This window comes from Homalodisca vitripennis, chromosome 1 (assembly GCF_021130785.1).
Source record: "Homalodisca vitripennis isolate AUS2020 chromosome 1, UT_GWSS_2.1, whole genome shotgun sequence".
NCBI classification, from domain to species: Eukaryota; Metazoa; Arthropoda; class Insecta; order Hemiptera; family Cicadellidae; genus Homalodisca; species Homalodisca vitripennis.
In genome coordinates, this window is record NC_060207.1 from 85619659 (window position 1) to 85641428 (window position 21770).

The window sequence follows — 21770 nt, forward strand, 5'->3', positions numbered from 1 at the left end:
ACACGCTACTTATAAGTTATATTACTTTTATATCACTATATTAGTACCTTGATTACGAAACTGCATTACGGGTTATAAACGAATGATAGTTTATCACAACATTGTATGACATTGCCTTGCCAATATATTTTCACAATTATTCACTTCGTATTAGTTTTTTTCCGATAGGGTTGGCTAACATGTTTAGATCATAATAGGTGGTGATTAGGTTAAACTTAAGTAATAAATATTTCATATATAAATTTTAGCATTGAAATTCGAGTGTTATTTGTGTTTATTATAGTTTCTTTAGATAAATGCTGAATATATATATATATATATATATATATATATATATATATATATATATATATATATATATATATATATATACCTATATACCTATATATATATATATATATATATATATATATATATATATATATATAACCGAGTGTATCTAAAGAAACTATAACACTCGAATTTCAATGCTAAAATTTATATATGAAAATGCTATTTATATATATATATATATATATATATATATATATATATATATATATATATATTAAATATAGCTTATATATAAGCTATATTTGGCGTATGTAGCTTAGCAATTTGAATATTAATAAATGAGAGACAACTCAATTTCTTAATAAATTCTTGAAAATCTTGGACTGATGACGAAATTTAGGCTAGCTACTGAAACCTCTCGTATACTTCACGATTAAAGACATAAACTAGTTAGAAACTGTAAACCGGTAGACTGAACGTCATCGAACCTTCTAACTCAATAGAGGGAGGGCGAAGCTAGGTAAACACAATTACAGCCAGAACATGGGATGAAGGAACAAACAAACAGCCGTATGTATGTACCTAGTGACCGGCTTTGTCCAGGATCTTTGCATACGTGTATGTACATCCAGTCCGAACATGCATATAGATCAGCGCATTCATGAATGCCCAATGTTTTGTTAAGCTATGTGATGCATTCAAAAGATGGAGTGTAATGGCTCTTAAACCTCAACATGTAAATCATTTAACGTTTATGTAAATGTGTCCAAGAGACAGACAGGTTGAAGTAGCATATTAGATTAAAAAGGAATCCATATCATTGTTAGGCTACAAAAATGTAATTTATGGGATTTCATATAATGATATGGTTATTTTATTGTGTGAAATAGAAACACAGGCATGAAATTGTACATGAAACATCACTGGAGCTTTATACGCGACGTGTGGTGTGGCACTTTTAACTTGTACAAGGAACTTTGCTGATGTTGCACGTATACTTTCAAGTCTATAGCTCATTTTATTCTCGAGATGTCCTGTAGACAGACTTACAGGAAAGTGTACCAACCTAGTGAGTATTAGGATTAAATGATGTTCAGCTAAATTATATGGTTGGACATGCACCATTGTAGAACTAATTCGTGTCTATGTATAAATGAAGTTTCATTTAAATTTAGAACGTCTGGATGAAATATATCTAAAGGTATCTCTCCATATGAAACATTTATATTTTGTTCATTAAGTTGGGTTCATAGCACTGTTTCAAAGTCTTTATTTACTCTCATATAAAGTTTGTAAATCTTGATGTACCAAATTATTCATCTGGATAATTTGTAAAATTACATATGGCGATAATGAGTTATAATATAAATTCATTACGTTTTTAATCTTAAGGAAAACACAATTCAGGTTATGTCATGTTATTCAATTTTAGTTTTTTTTTAAAACCCAATAATTATTTAAAACTACATTAATAGAATATCCTTGAAAGATTATAAAAGATTAAATTTGAGTTCGTACATGAAATTAGTTGAAAACTATGAGATTTAAAACAGCAATAATCTAAAGTAATCATAATTTTAGCTTTAGTTAAAAGGAAATTTGCTTTAAAATAGAGAAGTTATCCTTAAGGATCACACTGTTTTAGTGTACGTATGATTGTACCTAAGTGTAATCTAAGTATGCAAGATGTATTTCCTCAATAATACATTTTCGATTAAACAATTTTCAAATAACTTCAACTGCTGATTTCTCATATACTTTTCTAACAAAATAGTATTTCTGATTTCTTGTTCCCTTAATATAATTATATTAGTTTTGGTATTTTGTAAGATTTTGTCTTTCATGCAGTTTATAGAGGCAAGCATTAAACAGTATTGAAAGTACATTTTACGCGTATATGGTTTTATTTTTAAAAGGTATGACACCATTCTGTTAAGTCAACCATCCAGTCAAAATCCAAGGTTATACGCGCCAGACTTCAGACAATTAAGATGATAAGCTTCGCGACCAATGAGTCATCTGAAACTTTGATATAAAAGTAGTAGTAGAGTTTACACTTAATTTTACCCTCTAAATTATTTCTTTCTAAAGTTATCATGCATACAGATGGAGGGAGAGACCACCAAATAGCAACAAAAATTAATATTCAATAATTCTATCAGAACAACGTGATGAACTGCCAAGCTATCACCAAAAGTTTCTAATTGTTTTTGATTTTTATTTTTAACTCATTTTATTTTGGAAAGGCAAAACGCCATTATTTTAGGTGAACCGTTAGGACATTTGTTATGTAAAGTAAAATTGCTTATTAGTCTTTACATTTAACTATATTATTCAAAATGTTGATCATACAAAATAAATCCAGTAAGAAAGACCTTGACAACAAAATATAACGTGATGATGGTCCAGTCCATGAGTTACATCTGACCTGGATGTAAGTACACTGCTCTAATAATGTTTGTGCACCATTATGATGCTTCACAGCGCTAACCTCAACAATTCACAATGGTAAATCAGCATATTAAGATTATTTATCTTATTAAACTCTGCTCAGCATAAAGTATAAACCAACATTATACTGCGTAGACACGAATTCTGGAACAAAAATTATATTTTTGGAATATTACAATAATTTATTATATACCATGCCCATGTGTAAAATGCCCTTGGTTTATTTTCTATGGTTATTATTTTCTATTACCTGTCCGTCTTCAGATTTATACCTTAATGTTTGGACAGCATAAACTTTATTTACAAACAAAGCGGACAACGAGGCATACACTAATATTTTCATTGTTATTTTTGGTAAGACTGAGCGATGATCGTTAATCCAGGCTTGTTTTCGCAAACGGTCAGAGGGAGCACTACTATCTTGTTGTTAAAACATTACCATGTAATATTTGTTCTAGGGAAGAACAACGAGTCCGCTTTAATTCAACTGGCGTTAATGTTTACAGTATTTGTATAACACTTCGTTTTGCAACCAAAATACAAAGGTTTCAAGAAGAAAATAGTAGTTATTTGAGATAGTTACTCAGGATTCATATAAAACCAGTAGGATATAGTAGATAGTGCCTTTCTGAAATTTTCACTGGATGGTCTAAACAATATTGGGTGATGCCAATAACATGCGTACTTAAGTCAAACAAATTACCACATTCATGGCACCCAACTGGTCTTTTTCAATGAATTCATAAATGGACTTTTTGATTGTCCTGATCTGCTGGTCAAGATGGAACTGCGGATACCTGGACGTACGAGGTCTATTAAACTATGAGTCTATCAACCTCATCCACGAAACTATTTAAAATCTTGTCCCATTGCCTGACTCCACCGCTTAGGTAACAATCTTCCTGCAGCAGATCACTTTCTCAAGAGCCTGAAAACAGTAAAAAATAATATGTATGCATCATTAGATTGGCACGGCTGTTTTTCTCATTTTCCCATCCAAGCCCACAATAACCCTGTGCAGTACTTATCTATTTTTGTTCATTCTTTTGATAACTATCTTGTCGTCTGGTTTTGTTATTATATATGAGGTTGAAGAGCTAAATATGCTTAATTGTTTTTAAATTTATGTTATTTTGAAATTCTTAGTTAAATTTTTATCGTTAATTTATTTGTGTTAACCTTCAAGTATTATTTCATATTATTACCTATTTAAATTAATTTAAAGTATATTGTTCTTATCAGATAGATAGAATCTTGCACTGTTGATCAAGTATCACATATAGATGGTTAAATTAACTAATTTTGCTGCTTCATTTTTAGTTTACTTGTAGGTTATATTATTTAATTTATGTAGGTATAATGTTATTATATAAGTCATGATTTTCTATGTAATAGAGTGCAATACTGATTGATTATTACTAATTATAATTGTAAAATTTTACTTACTATGTTTGTTTATTGTAATGACATGGCCATTGAAAGAGTTAAATGATAAATAAATAAACAGTAGGCATTGTGAGTTTAAGTCTGTTTCCTTTACACACCTTGGTCTTCGTTTGAATACGAACACTGATAAACATAATCTGTTCTAATATGTTTCATTAATAAAATGTTCATAAGATAACATCCTTTATGATTACGACGATAGCAGTTCAGTTTATTGTGTGTCAAAATTTAAAAAACAAGTTTTGAAACATTGTCTTAATTTGGATTATAAGAGATTTTGACGCTAAATTATTTTCAGAAATAATATTCCTAACATAAATATATTACGATCATGTGTGATGTAAGTAGAAGTAGCATGACAATGAAAACGTGTAATTACACTACACAGTGATAGTTTGTTTCGTACAGGAAAGTACAGGAATGGTCTCTAGAATTTATCTGAATTTCCAGTAAACTTGCAGTTGCATTTTTCCCTTTATATTGATGAAATTAGTTCAATCATTACTGTGCTGGTTGATTTCTTAGTTTATTATTCTCTTTTATGGTGGGCAAAAATAACATTTAGTTATATCAGATTTTTTACCACACATACAAATAAGTAACCTATATTAGATGTACATCCTTTTAAAAATATGTCTATACTACAGTAAACAGTTAAAACAATAATTGCTAGACAAACGTTTCAAAATGTATATAATAACAAAGTTTGTTTACTATACAATTTTCAAACTGTTTGCGTAAATATTCCTGTATCAACAAATATTTTCCTCAACTAAATTCAGTATTATTTTATGATGTAGTTCTATATAAGTAGTATATTATATTATAGTATGTTATGTATATAGTATATATACTGTATATATATATATATATGTGTCTGTCTGTGTGTGTGTGTGTGTGTGTGTGTGTGTGTGTGTGTGTGTGTGTGTGTGTGTGTGTGTGTGTGTGTGTGTGTGTGTGTGTGTGTGTGTGTGTGTGTGTGTGTGTGTGTGTGTGTGTGTGTATTTTATGAGTAGCATTATTAATTGTGTGTTAAACCTTGTTACACGTTTCTATGCTATTCATTCACTAAAATTACAATCACTTAATGAAGGAATTTTGTATTTTAAAAGAAACAAGAATTGTAAATTACGCACATTGTTGTGTATTGCAGATCACTGAAAAACACTTTAAGGACTGGCAATTAATTTTTCTAATTTTAAAATTAACACCCTATTACTGATTTTTCGATAGATTTAACAACGTTTTGTGGTGGTTAATTATATCTTTATGTTTGGTTTTAGATGAGAGGCTGACACAGCGGAACTTCACTATGTTTACATCAGACCTCAGCGGTTTTTACTTGCCATACATCTCTCGTTTCCTTATTTGCTTCATGCTCAAATGAATGTATATATTTACAAAAAATATTACAGTACCATTGACACTGTTAAGTAAATGCCCTGATATCAAGGTGAAACTTCTTCAATTATATTTTTATTGTAATTTAAACAATAAAATCTTACCGTTGGCTTATAGGTGAGTTAAATAGCTCGCTAATTATAGTAAATGCATAATTATAAATATATCACTATCGTGAACAATGGTCCATAACAGTTGAATGCAGGAAGTTAGCATATTTGCCATCACAATATGCTAAAAGAATTTGTATATTAAATACGAAAGATTGATATTTATTGTGTAGTAGGATGACAATTTCTTATGTATACATACGACAATTTCTCGTATACCAAATGTACCACACACAACATGGTTTATTATACTGTATATATTATTTAAAACCAATGAGTTGGACACCTGTATAGGATATGGAAGGAAGAATGGATATAAACGTATTATTTGTTGATTGTGTGTGTGTGTTTTGTTTTATTTAATAGGTACAGTTTAATAAAAGACAAAAATGAAATTTCGATTTCGTGTGTTTCTTAATCGTTGAAGATATCAAATCTAACAGCAGAGCGTATCCGAAGTATATCGGCTGGTACTGGCACGCCTAAATTGACTACAAAAATACTCGAATCTCTATAGAAAGCTTCAAAAAATGATCTATAACGATTGGATTGGATGGATTTCCCTTAATATCAAATGCTGTCAACAAGTCTAGGCCTTAGAAAGACGTTCCTCATCCCACTGTGAGTGATGGATGTTGGATCAGCGCTACTCTCTGTGGTAACTGCTAAGGGCAGGAATGTCTCACTACCGACCATGGGATCTCATTAGGAGGGTTTCCAACAACTTCTCCACCCAATGCCTTTCACATCTTTCAGCTTGAACTGTAACAGTTCAAGTATTTCCTCAGATTCTTTTCCTATATTGTTTGTAAAATATACGGCAGATATACAAACAAAAATTTAAAAAAAAAACTATTTGCTCAGTTTCTTTATAATAGATAGTAATGAAATATGAGATATAGTTAGTAAATATCAAAATAACCCAGTAAGTTATCTAGTCTGTCTAGTTGGTTAGTAAGTAATAAATTATCAATACTAAATATAAAATATAGTATTTTTGGTAGTGTTTGATTTAATTTCGGATCCATTTTGTCCGGTAGTGGATGGATTTTTATTTTAATAGATCGAGCCATTAAAACTGGTATTTACTTCATTTATTAAAATTAATAACTTTAAAATAGTCATGAATCAGCCCAAGCACTGCACTTCGAACGTTCAGATGGAGTGTTTTATATGTACATTATTCGATGAGCGTTTTACGAACAGGATATTGCACAATGATATATTGTGCTGGTGATATTTCCTGTCATCTAATATTTATGACTCATTCCAACTGATGATCGGGATTTGAATTTGTAATGATTTGTATTAATTTAGAGTAATATTTATTTAACTATCAACTATTGTCTCATATATGCTGTGTTACTTAGTACAGTAAATGCGATTAAGTAGTACAAAATGAATGGGTTAGTATGCATAGCTCATGAAAATCCTACAGGTACAGACATTTAGTGAACGATTAGCGATTATTGTTTATTTATGTAGCTACAACCTTCTGTCTTTGTTACTATTGACAAAGTCAGAGCAACACGGGATAATATATATATATATATATATATATATATATATATATATATATATATATATATATATATATATATATATATATATATATATATATATATATATAATAACAATGTTTTCACACAACACGATAGTGCTAAACCGTAAGTAAGAGTGGTAATTTACAGCTGTTCAGTTATTATCGTAGTTGACTGGGAATTGGTGACTAATGTTATAACCGTATTTTAACTGTGGAGAGTCTAATCTTGCCTGCATTGCTTGTGAACTGACACGTCCCTTTTTATGAAGGTAAATATTGTACATTAGAAGTTAGGTTTGTTCATTTTTGTCGAAAGGAATTGAGTTACCTCTAATTGTTCAATGGTATTATTGATATTCTAGATACTCAACAACCGAGCAAAACCGGGTCCCTTTTCAGTTGCATTTAACTGAAACCAAGGCTTTATTTATCAGGATTTGAAGTGTTTTATTCGCGTTTGAGAGCTATGGACAGCTATGGGCACGTTAACGTTATTAAACCCAACTGTCAGGACAAGCGTAGGACGAGCGATAAAATCTGTTTTTTGGTACTGGAAAATCTGTCCCTAGCATCAATTTGTACTTACGAACTGCACTGCCCTTAGCTGAGGTATTCCTTGTACCTGCCGTAAAGAGGTATTTAAAGATTACTAATTTAGAAGCGATTGCTTGAAGTTCTCTTACTTTGTTATTTAATTTTACAATTCTACGTTAAACTAACATCTTTAAAGGACCGATGATGCATAGGCTTCCCACAATCTAAATCCTTTGTATACATGAAATCCAATTTTCAGTCCTAAACCATACATCCACCATGAAAGAGGATGCTTTTTCAAAGCCTTATATCAACAAAGGGGTTATTACAGACATCGGGTGACAAAGGAAATCTGATTCCAATAGTCTCAAATCACTCTGTGAAAGTTTGATTTTTAAATATCTGGATTACATACACTACAGCCAATAGATCTGTATGTTAAATAATATCCAAAATTGCATGTGCTTTGTTATAATATGTCAAAATCAATATTGACTTTGCGGTAAAAATCTATTGTGACAAATCTAAAATCTTTAATATTCACTTCTTCACATAATACATCTCATTTTAAAAAGTTGATTATTTAAAGCAGCAAACGACTACTAAACACCAGCGTCCATGTATGACCACTGATTTGAATGAAAGAAAATATTGCTTATCGTGTGTTTTAACGAGATCATTCATTCTGACGTACCTTTATGTGTTCATGCAGATCGCTAACCAACTAGGTAGTGGGCGTGAACATGACAAATTCACTACAAATCCGTCCACTCGAAAGTCCATTCATGCACATTTGCTTGCACATTCAATGCGAAAATGCCTGTAATGCCTAATTCGGTAAGATATACTTACTATATGATATATCGTGCCTTGAAAGAAACATTATATACAGAAACGTCTGAAATTGCAAATTTTTTAATGGTATAGTTTTTACCGCTCTTTTACACAAAATTACGAATTTTGAATTCATTGGTATGAATAGCAAAATGAGTTTTAAAATATGTCATATAAAACATGTGTCCACAAATATATACAAATGGGATTTTTTTCCTCTGACAGGTATTTATCATAAGGTTTATATTCTTGGCATAAGGCATGTATAAAATGTCTAGTAGTTTTTCATCACATTAAAAAAAATAAAATAAGATAGTAGAGGAATTAGTAATGGATTGAGAAAAGAAGAAGGAAAATAGTTATTTATTGTAAATGGGAAATACCTTACAATCTTATTGCTTTGGAATTCTAACTGAAAGATCGTAGGGCTTAATAGAGACGTCACGTAATGAGTGTTTCAGATAGAATTACAAATGTTCAAAGTATTTGAGACTTCTATTGTATGCGGAAAAACAAATACATTGAGAGAATATACAGATAAGTGGTAATTTTAAGTGGAATATGATAATGACTATGATAATTATTGGCTACAAGTCAGGAATCCAAATATTTATAGCAAATAAGAAAAGAAAAATTATCTCTGATATAATGGAACATGGAACCATTTCCGTCAAGAAATGACTGGCTCACTAATCTAGAAGACACAATTAAAAATATCAGAGAAATCAAATAATTTCTATGATATAGAGAACGACTTTTTTACCAACATTTCCTAATCACCAAGACTAAAGATGTTCTAACGTTCTCCTATTCCGTAATTTCTTATTATAAATTTCCATTCAGTTATTGATCATACGTCATTTCTTATACGTGACATAGTTGGCAAACCTCCTTCCACAGGATGATTGTTTTCCACAGGGTATTATTTTTGAAGGTTCAGGATTTGTGTATCTTAAAATCTCTGTGCGAACAACATATTATATTTTCGTTATTATCGCTAGTATTCAAATAGAATTTTTGGATAAATTTTCATGTAAAAAAAATAAAACTATAATTAAAACAAGCTATAAAGGTAGTTCCTAAACAAGCATAATTTTAACCCATGAGAGAGACTTATAAGATGTAAACTAAAAAAAATAAGTAAAGTCCTAATTATATTATCTAATTCAACACAACATTCGTCGTAATCAATTAATTATTAGTTCCGTTGAAATATCACGGGAAACCAGCTTTTATTTATTCGATTCATGAATAGTAATTTGAAGATGGATGAAATTAATTACATTTAGTAAAAGTAGATATAGCATTTTATCAAAGCTAGTCATGATATTTTATTTAACATCCAATGTATCATTTAAATTGTAAATTAATTCTATATATATATCATTAGTTCGTCAGAATATAGCAAGTAATAAAAAAAAAAAAACTATATACAAAATCCATTTGGTATTAATTTTGTACAAATTAAATTAATGATTACAAAACTATTTTTTAATTTTCTTTAAGTTTATTAAAGAAGTGAGCATACATTCCCTGATTTTAGAATTATATGACTTACATCCGATACACGAACCGACACTTGTTTTAATACATGATTTCCATACATATAGTAATTTGTTTATGTATAGCGAATTTTTCCCTGTAATAGAATTGTGTTTTTTATCTTTATGGTATGCCTAAAAGTTATAATTTTTAAATCAGCCCTGGGTAAATTGTATGTGTTTATAGTTATCACATGAGAATAAATATTTGTAATAATCATAAGTGCTAATTGTTTAAAGTTCGGTTTGGATAAAAGCCACGTAAACAAGGTTATAACTATCAGTTCCTTCCACATTTCCATAGTTTTCTTCCTTTCTATTTCCTATAGGGCTTTTTTGGTCCTTCTATAATGACAAATTCAACTATTCTACGTTAGATTTTCCTTTACTGAAAGTTTTATTATGTATTTATAAGGTCAGAGTAAAAACAATTGATGCTCATTTAAACTAAATTGTATTTAACTAATTGGTACCCCACATATTTAATGATGTATAGGAAATTGTATATTTTATTACGTGTCTAAAAGTGAATCCACCTCACTACACGAGCAAACTCTCCGCAATGAGGAAATGTTGGGGAGTGAGCCGACGAGTCGAGTGGATAAAGTGGCGCGTATATATGAATGTTTTGTGGTAAATTAATTACGAATCCGTAGCCCTAGCCCGCAGGAGTTGCACACTTCATTAAAAGGATTGCCAGCTACAAAGTGGTGTTCACTAATTGCATTCTCCCTTTCAGCAGATGTCTAACCTTCAGAACGGGCTCAGATGGAGGAGAATCTAATTTTGTCGTAAGCACCACCTATACCACTACAGTCGTAAACAAGCGACAATAATGTCGTAGTAGTCCTTTGTTATACATTGTACAGTATACATATTTTTATTTATAAATAATAACTGGATTACATAAAATTATATTATTCTTGGTATAGATTTCGCTATTGACTATTGATAATTAGAGAGGATAACAGGATTTTGGCCATTTTGGGCCGTTATACGCTTCAAAAACGAATATATTCCGATTTGCCTACAGTCTCACTTACGTTCTTTAGCGTTTGCAGTGTGTGCTGTGCAATGTGCCTTAATTATTGTTTAGTGGTATGGTTTGTACTTCTCCTAAAATTTTACTTTCAGAAAAGACGTAACTACCTGGTTTATGACATACAAATTGATTTCCTTAGCTTTAATTTGGTAACCTTGTTGCAAGATATTGGTTTCTTTATTATATTTGCTCACGCTTAACCTTATAATGTGAGCATTTGATCCTATTATATTGTGATCTGTAAAAAGTTACTACATATCCTTATTTTTATCATACACTTTACAGTCTTTATATGTTATTGATTTGTGCTTTTTAATCCTGTTTTTATTATCATTTTTAATGTTTATTAAGACTCTTTTGCCTGAAAAAGACAACAGGTTCCAATCTACGAAACCTATTGTTGTATAACTTCAACCCGTAACTATACTAATTTAAAAATCATGTTTAAATTTTAAATCAACCATCGTCAATAATAAACTTAAACATGGTGCTAAACATTCTGTGTTGATTTTTTGACAACGATAGAGATGGATAGAGGCTAGATTTTTATATTAAATGCGAGAAAACCGATTACCTGTTCTCTATATCATAATATAATCTTATTTTAGTTATAACGGTATTTAATAAATAACCGTTTGAAATTAATACGTAATTTGCTTAAAACATAATTTCGTAAGCAATATTTCAAAATACGTATGTATATACAAGTAAAAGGATTTTATTTTTATTTGGTTTTATATATATATATATATATATATATATTTATTATTTTCGGTTTAGGTGAAACAGTTCTTAATGATAATAACTATAAATATGCTAATTATAAAAATCTCTAACCCCTTCATTTATTTCATCTCGTCCAATTTCAACATCTTACGCAGATAAAAAATACTGCAATATCGTTTTCCTACCACGTTAAAACAATAATATAAACGCATTTTTTACGAGAATATAACGCGTTTAGAAACGTAAAGGTGGTTGACCTAGAAATGTATTACTACAAAAATTATTTGTTGTAAAACTCTATTTCAATAGATTGAACTCATCAAAATTGATATTTTTGTTTTTACTGTTGCCACTTGTTCAACTATATTCAACTGTACAACATGGGAATAGGTATTTTAATACCTATAAAAAGCAATAATGTTATTTATTTCCGAATTTTAAAAGATTATACTCTTCATTAACAAATATTTTATTTGTAGTAATTTTATATTGAATGTTAATTGTGTGGTACACCATTATATTGGAGTAAATCTTTAAAAAAGTATACATCTTGAAAAAGAAAAGCAAAAATAAAACTGCTTACTTAATTCATGTTTGGATTAAATGTAGTTGGAAATTGTGTACTAGATATACACTAACACTAAAAACTTTACTTAGCCTTAGCACGCAGACGTGATTGATGGCCGAAGATATTAACTACGTCGAATTAAAGCACTTACTAATAAACAATCATTCAGTATGAATTAGTAAAGAAATAAAGACGATTTAAGGGACTGGTGTGAATAAAAATGATAATGTAGTACACCAAATTAAGAACAAAATTTAATATAAATAAAATTTGTACTTGACAGAAAATCGCAGTTTAATTTGTAAGTACTGATAATGTCCTCAAATAATATTTGATAGAATTTTAAAGGAACAAAGAGAATTTACCTGAATACTTGTACAAATAAAATTGTTTCATTTTAGTACACTGCGGCCGAATGGACAAAATATATCAGAATGTTTTTACGGATAAGTTATTTTCATGTGATAGTTTTGAGAAACTTCTTCAGCAGACTCTGAATTTTTGGTAAGTCCTGTAATTCATAATAATACATTTAATTTGATTGAAATTCTTTAATATTTTCGTGAACATATACTATAACACTTATATGACTTGAAACCTCTAGAAAAAAATCATTACTATCAGGTAATGAGGTGCACGTAAATTTCCTCAATATAAATTAGTTATAATTTGCTGTTTCTATAACAATGAGTGGTACATAGCATAAAATAATTTACAAATCAAATACTGGGTAAAAGTTATAAATACATCCATATTTATATCCTATATAATGGTAGTGTATCCTTATGACTATTTGAGTTAATACTTTGTTAACAACTTATAATACAGATATGTAAACAAAATTTAATTAATTTATTGACATTTTTAAGGAGAGACTGATTCCCCTTTAAACCTTATTCTGTTCGTCTTCGTGGGCCACTGGCCTGTGTGAGGATGATATTCTCAAACAAAATAAGGGGGAATTTCGATACAATACTAGATGGTACTGATACAAAGTGTTTATATCATATACACGATCTGAACCTGTGCTATCTCTAACTCATATCCAAAGTACGACATCTTAAACCACTCGGCCGTCGGCTCTCTCTCAACCTCAAGATGATGGCAATATTAGGTAGAAACACTACTTGTGAAGATCTGAGTTACATCATCAACACTGTATGTCACGAATACCAACCAGTAGTAGATCTACTGTATAAACAAGGCTACAATAATTTTATTCTATTCAGTGCCGCGCAAAAAATGAACGCAATAACCTTGTTGAATCTTTGTGGTATCGAACAAAATGAAGGCATTTAAAAACCATTCTTCAGTCTGTTTACTTTAGTGAGAATTTCACACTCTGAGAAAGGATTGTAAATATTAAAGCGTCGATACAAGTACAAGTGATAATTACCGTATTGATATCTTTCATCAGTTGAGTTAATGTTAACCTGAATAAACTAGTGCATGCAGCTCTCTTACATTTGATAATATATAACGAATAATAAATAAATTATTGTAATTTATTTTTAAGATAAAATTATAAAAATTTAAATTTTCTAAGCATCCAATAACACTTTTGTGACTGTACTGATCCCAAAATAAAAAAGATCTTCAGGGAAAGAAATTACATACGGTATTATACGTTTCGTTCTCATTTTATATTTATTCATACAAAACATTCTTTCTTTACTATGAAATAAATACACAGTTAAGACACAAATAGACTTCATTAGTTAGTAATACCTATTTTCATACTGTTTAATGTATCAAGTCATAGGCATTCGTTTCAAGATGTTTCAGACTCTGTTTTAAATGTTTTTAGACTTAGTTTTTGACGTGACAACGTCTTAAATTAGGTTGCGGCTCGGAGTCACTCATGAAAAAGTGTAACGCCCGGTAACGTTACGATGCCCGTCCAGTGGGTCCGCCGCACGGGATCCGCACGGGATAAAGCAGATAACTGTGGGTCCGCCGCACGGGATAAAGCAGATAACTATGTTTATTCGTGAAAATGTGGAGTGCTTAGATTCGTCATTTACAACAACTACAACAATAAAGGTAAATAATTGTACACTGATATTTCATTATCGTAAACTATGATTGATTTATTAATTGTTAGATTGACACAAAAGTTGAGAAACTGAGTTTATAGGTTATGTCATACTATTGACAAATGTTGATAGTGTTAAGTAAATTATTAGTTTAAATCACTCTGCAATCAATCGTAATTCAGTCGATTGAGAAGAAACAGCGCGTATTGCTAGTCAAACATTTAAAATAACAAATTATAACCTCTAACCTGTCATAACAGTGCGACCAAACAAACGAACTAAACCGACCAATCACCACGCGCGCGAAGTTAGAATTTAACTGTGTTTAGCAAGAATTTCAAATTCCAATTTTAGTAAATGTTTTATTCAACTTTACCATTTACAATAACAAATTTTAATTAATTTCAAATTATGTACAATGTTTTAGTAAACAAAATATATTTCTATAGTTAAAATTTGTGCAATTCTTATTTTCATTCAATTCCTTGTTCCTATTGTGCAATTTAATAATATTCATATCAATAAATATTCTACCGAGAAAAAGACGTTGTCACGTAAAATCTTCGCCCGTAAAACCGACTTTACAGGCAACCATAATTTTTTATTTATTTTTATTCTATTTGTTCATGGTTTATGCTTTACGCATATTAAGCAACGTACTTGGAATATCAATGTCGAAATTGTCATTACTGTATGAGATTATTAGTTGATCTTTTAAATTATTTCATATGCCAAAAATGAACGTGTATCCAATTAAATACTGTTCGTCGTTTTATATGTATCAGTTGTTAGTACTCATTAAGAACAGTCCCTTAAATAGGCGTTAATAACTTTGAATACAAGCTACGGTAGATGTGGAGAAACGCTCTCTTTAAAAATTGAGCTTTGAGTCAGTCAGTCAGTAATAATGATAGAGAACGGCATCCAGCTGAGAGAAGTTGTAAAGACTATTGCGCTAAACTTATATAGAACGCCGATAGCAGTGTCAACAAATATCCCACAGAAAACCATCCACTTTTTAACTTACTATTTTAAAACTACAATGCAAAAATCAACTACTAAACAGTTACTATTTAAATGTTCGTGAAAATTCGATCGTTGATTATGCACCAAGTAATATACGATAGGACTGCTCCACACTCAGTCTAATTAGCAATTATTTTAATTCATGACTTTTATAGATAATTACAATATTAATTTAGTCCATACATGCTAATGTTGTATGTAATATTTACAATTGTAAAATATATTATATTAATTATAATATTAATAATATAATTAATAATACATTTTCCCTACAAAGGAGGGGAACTATTTTGAAACAGTATAAGTACCCTGATGAATTATATGCTGCGTTTATTTTTACAAAATTAACTTAGCATTAAAATCACGTAGAATTAAAATATTAACAAATATCCCATTCTTATACTAAAGGTTTTTATCATAACTGGCCAACATTCATTCACTTTTTATAACCTGTATAAAACATTATTTTCAATATCATTACCGGAATATCAATATCATTATTCATTTCATAACCGGAAGTCACAAAAGTGGAAAGATAAAAATCATATTTTGCATTATGAATAGACTACAGACCAAGCGTACCCGTGTGAGTGTGCGACAGACAGCGAGAATGAAAGACAAAAAGGGAAAATCCATTCACCCCGAAACAGTAATTCCTACTATACTACGTACATTTGAATATTTCAAGCCCGTACCTGACGTGACCTTGTTTGTGCCTCCTACACGTGGTTAATGGTATACTCACTATATTCACATAGCACTTAAAAATGTCTATCGTAAACGATGTTTTTAGACTTATTCTTTAAAATTTGTCCATTCCCAATCATAAGTCAAGAAAGTAAAATCACTGCTTTAAGAATTAAATTTGTTTTCTATTTTATCCTATATATATATATATATATATATATATATATATATATAGGATACAATTATATTTGTTAAAATATTTCTATTTTTGGTGGAAAACGTATAAATCTGATGTTTAATAGATGCACACATGACTCCCATCTTTCGCCTTGCTCAAATATGCAAGACTAACCGTTTCTATTATTTTTATAAACTTCCCAGTGAGTATAATATCCATCCACACTTTTGGTATCGTATACCACCGCGTAACTTAACATCCAGAAATGTATTTTCTCACGTTAACTAAATTTTTCAGCCAAGATATTTAGTACATAATTATTAGTTCACAGAAAAGGGTGCACATATCAGAGTATGCAATCAGATAGTCATAAAAAGAAGCTCAAATTCTTTAAAATTGTACTACTTCGTATATTAAGAAAATATTCTACATGATCCAGCTTGACATATAGGTAATTGCACCGGATTAACTGGAGAATCGATCCTAGTAATTTCTTTTAGTATGCGACTTTCGTTCGGAAATTTAAAGTCACTTATGGCTATTCGTAAAAGTAACTTTTCTACGAAGAATATGTAATAATTTAACTCGCCTATTAAGTTTGTGGTTGGAGAATATAGGGAAAAGTAACAATAACAAGGGCAGTATCCCTAACCTAAAGTTCTATTGTTAGGAACGTAATGGGTTTTCCTCCAAAAGAGGTAGTCTTTAACTCAAATTTTATAACACGTAGCCCTCTCATAGAGATGTGTTAGGTAACATAAATCCAAAATTTTTCAACAAACTGGAGATGTTTTATCTATTTTTAAATAGTCAAAATTCGTTTGATCGGATTTATGCTGATGTACCAAAGGGGTTTTTTAGAATACGTCCTAAGCTAATTTAACATTTTTTATAAAATATCTGCAAAGTTAACCTTAAATTTATAACAGTTTCACGGACCTTTGTCATTGTTAGAAAACATATGCACAAACCTATTTTCCTTTCAAATTATAACAACTTCAGCTTTTTGTTTTTACCTCTTAACTTTAAACAAAGAGTGGTCTCGCATATCAAGTTGTTCAAGATTAAAGCATAATCACTAGTACAAGAGGTGCTACAATCAATTCATCTGTTCTTGACGAGTAAAGCCAGGGCTCTTCTCCTGGTATTGCAACAGTATTTCAGTGAATTTAAAGTAACTTTAGTATTAAAACCGTCACTAAATTCAAAATCACAATAACAGTTTTACAAGTAGTTTCAAGAAATTAATTAATTACAAGTGAAGTCCCAATGCTTATGTTAAAATGATCGTAGACTCAAACATTCCATCTGGGTCTCTCGTCCTGGATTGATTATTAAGATCTTCAGGAATATCTTTGGATATTTAATTACAATTATGGCTCTTTATTACAAAACATATATTTTACAATAAAAGCTAAACAATTTTTTAAATATGTCAACAAATAATTATTTGTAGATCATCAAAAAATATAAATTAGATTTTAATATACCAATAATTGATACTTATACGTTTATCTGAAATTCATGACATACAAATTATATAATTAAAACATGTATTTATGTAAATAGTTATAATTTATTTATCCGTGTGTTTAAAAGAAGTAAAGAATATTTTCTTAACTAAAATATTATAAGTAGATATACATAAACTCAGCAGTCAAATATGTTGATATAGGGATTAAATTATTTTTTATATCATAAATTTTAGTAAAAAGTAGTAGCATATTCTATAAATGACATTAATAAAACGCATAAAAATACTATTGTAGATAATTAAAGTCTTTATTTATTATGGATAGTTTTCCCGATATCAGAAAACAAAGTAAAGTAGTATTAATTCTCTTACGAGGAATTATAAGGTTTTTAAGGAAATATTACGGTAATTTCGTAACTATGCCCTAGTAAAATCTACTTGATATGAGAAAGAATTATTTGCAATATGTACAATTATGTCTTTAAGAAATTAAGTGTTTATTTATGACTTATGACTCAAATGTTTTATATTTTAAAGAAATATAATATAATTAAATCTATTATGGTAAATGATTATATTTATTTAAATTAAAACATATTTTTCCTTTCTTTAGGAAAGGTATCAAAAAAAGTGATGACTAAAATGTTTTTCTTAGTTCAAAAAATACAATTTATTCAACTGAAAACCAAATAAATAATCTGAAAATTTGTACTATTTTTTTTTCATTTTATTTTGCCTAATATTTTTTTGGTTTACTGAAGGCAATTATAAAAGTGGTGAATAAATTATTTAATGGCGTGATGAATTCTATCCAGTGGGACTCTCTATCTTGCTATTTCATTATGTAACTAAGAAAATGGATCCCTCTAACCTAACCAACTACAAAGTGTTCCTTTTTTTAAATTAAAAACATTGCAATCTCAGTTCAGTAAATTTAATGAACAGCAGTTTAATAATGCCAAAACGGTATAAAAGTTATTTTATATGCCCTTTTACTTTTTTAATAATGTTCTATTGTTTTAAGATGTACACAATTTTTTATGTCGTTTTTTGTAAGTAGGTTATACTGGATTGCTGGGTTAAATATATTAAATTTATAATAACACTATAAAATTTGTGCATCGTTTTTGCTAGAATATGGTTTTTATTCGATTATTTACAAATGAAAATAAAATTATACTTCCTGACATATATTTTTAGCTTTGTGTAGGTAATTATCACTGAAGTTTATGAACTTATGATATTTGAAACAATCTTTTCTACATTTTGTAGAACACATGAATTATACCTCATAAATTAAATCATATACGTACCGTTGGTGTCTGACCGTTTTGCTATAACATTTTTGGATCATTAACAAACAATAGCTGGCCATAACTAACAATAAACTCGTTACATTAACATAGTAGACCCATACTCTTCTCTGAAAAAATTAAAAAGACTTAATCTCAGACGAATAGTTTATTAATCTTCTTCCGTTTGTCCAGAAACGCCAAAAAGCTTCCTCAACACCTTACCGTTTATTAATTTTCATCCTATTTTCAAAATACTAATGATAATGCTAATTTATAACCTTAAAATCAATATATTCAAAGGCTAATTTGACGATTCAATATTATTTATTTATTTTCTCCAAGTGGTTCTGCATTGCTACTAAAATATTTAACTCATTCTAATTTTTATTTTTGAGGTTTATACCTAGTGTTTTTTTCATCCTCCTTTATAATATCTAATATAATATGTATATTTTGTTTGTATGACTTCCTACCTTGTTTATATTTATGTTATAACGCTTTTATTAATTAATTATCTTATGAAAATATAAATAATCTTTTATTTTTCATATGCTACAAAAACATTTCTTGCATTCTTTTTTTATATTAACCAAATGGATGTGGATTAATTACTGGAGTAGCTTATAGCCAAGACATGTAAAGAACAACCCACACTGCCAGGAACTCGCCTTATGTCAGTAGGGGTTGCCTAAGGGTGACCAGAGCATAGCATCATGCGTTACTGGCTGTATCTGGCACCTGTGTTATGTGTCATATGGTCGGACACTACAGTCCACACTTTCCTACATACACGCCTTCTTGCGTCTTGATGTGAGTATTATTTCAAGTAAAATGTTAGATAAAAACTACTTTAATGCTTTCTACCATGCTTATTTTAAGTACATACATCAATAATATTAACCTTGCAAAATTTTATATATTACACTCAACACGGTTATAATATTTAGGATATACAATATACTAAGAAGTATGTATATATAAAGTTATTTAATTAATAATAATAAATTAAAGAATTTTTTGTTATAGATACTATTATGTACGCATATATATGTAGATAGCTAGTTTGAACTCTCACAAAATAAGTGAAAAAAAAACAATATAGTAACGATTTGATTTACTACTGAGCAATTTGAATATACATATTATGAGGAATCAAAATTATCAAAACTGTGTCAGAAAATATAGTTATTAAGTCACCATTTATTTATTTAGGGTTTTGTTATTTTAAAAAGAAAAAACTATATGATACCGCTATCTTCATCCCATGTCTGCTCTATTAAACGATGTGTTATAACACTGCACTACATAACCTCTATACAAAGCAAAGTAATAACAATGTGGAGAATATAGAACATATATAAAAAACAAACCAATAATTAGTTGGCGTATTTCATAGATTTTGGTGATTTAACGGTAATATTAACATTATTTTAATTCATGTTAGATTTTGTAGTGTTGGATAAAATGTACGTGGGTACTGTGTGGGAGTAGGAGCATTGCTGTGTTAGTAACAGTGCAGTAGGAATGTGTCGGGAATCTCAGTGATGTGACTGCGTTAATTCATCGTTTTTAGGGCAAACATTTGCCAGACAGTGAACAAAACGCCATTGATTCTCGTATCGTTGGCAGAATTGGGAGCCGCCCGCAGCTCCTGTGTGATGCTGTGAGATCAGCGCCACTCGGCTCGTAATCACGTCCAGGTCACGTGACAAGCGATACATCAATTCACACTCACCTAGTGGTATCTTATCCCCTGTCGAGGAGGCTGCAGCGACGAACACCAACACTAGACACACCGGCCGCGCCACAGCTCGTGGGAGATGCGCGCTCGGCACCATCGCGGCGGAGACTGAGCTGCTCCTGGCCCCCGACCCACTGCGCAACCCTCCCGCGCATCTACGTCACAAAGTCAATGTTTGGGTACAGAGCAGTAGTTGTGAGTAGCCTATCTACGTCACAGTACAAGGCCACCAGACTAGCGTCCTGTTCCTGTAGGACTGTGGGGTGGCATGGGTTTGTTTTTGTTTTGGTGTAATGTACAGATTATGATGTATTGATGTAAGGCACTTTATGAGATTCAAGCAATATCGATACAAACTCAGCTGAATTTATTTTTTGAATGTTTCTGTTAGATTTTGTTGTATCATTTGAGTTTTGTTGTTTGAAATATTCGAAAAATGCGGTTTCTTAGAGATAACATTACAAGTTATTGTGATACACAATTTAGTATTTTTAATACAATCTGCTCCTTCAAGACATTTTAATCTTTTGTGATATAAATATTATGAAAAGTGGTGTAATTTTATTTTTTACAAGAAAATGGTATGGTACAATGAAATTTGAAGTGCAGTTTTATTATGAAAGTTACTGGTTTGGTAATTGATACACGATAAATGTTGGCTAAAAAGAAATATTAAACGCGTAACTAAACCGGTTACATCTCACAATTGCTATACATTACACAAATTAATGACTAAATTACTATAACATTTTATTGGAGTTTAAACAAGACAGCAACATATTATTAAAACCTTACATTTCCAGTTTCTCTTCAACCTGTATAGATCTATGAACCTAACATATATAAGTAGTGATATTACTGTAC

The 21770-nt window shown here is 29.9% G+C and overlaps 1 protein-coding gene across 2 annotated transcripts in view; it reads right to left on the bottom strand.

Moving 5' to 3' along the window:
- LOC124365961 (glutamate receptor 1-like) overlaps positions 1-20999 on the bottom strand; it is a 371078-nt gene extending 350079 nt beyond the window's left edge. For both annotated transcript variants that reach the window (XM_046822115.1, XM_046822114.1), the window contains exon 1: positions 20901-20999. The gene's annotated coding sequence lies outside the window, so the exon portion shown is untranslated. The remainder of the gene's footprint in view (positions 1-20900) is intronic.
- Positions 21000-21770: the final 771 nt, after the last annotated feature.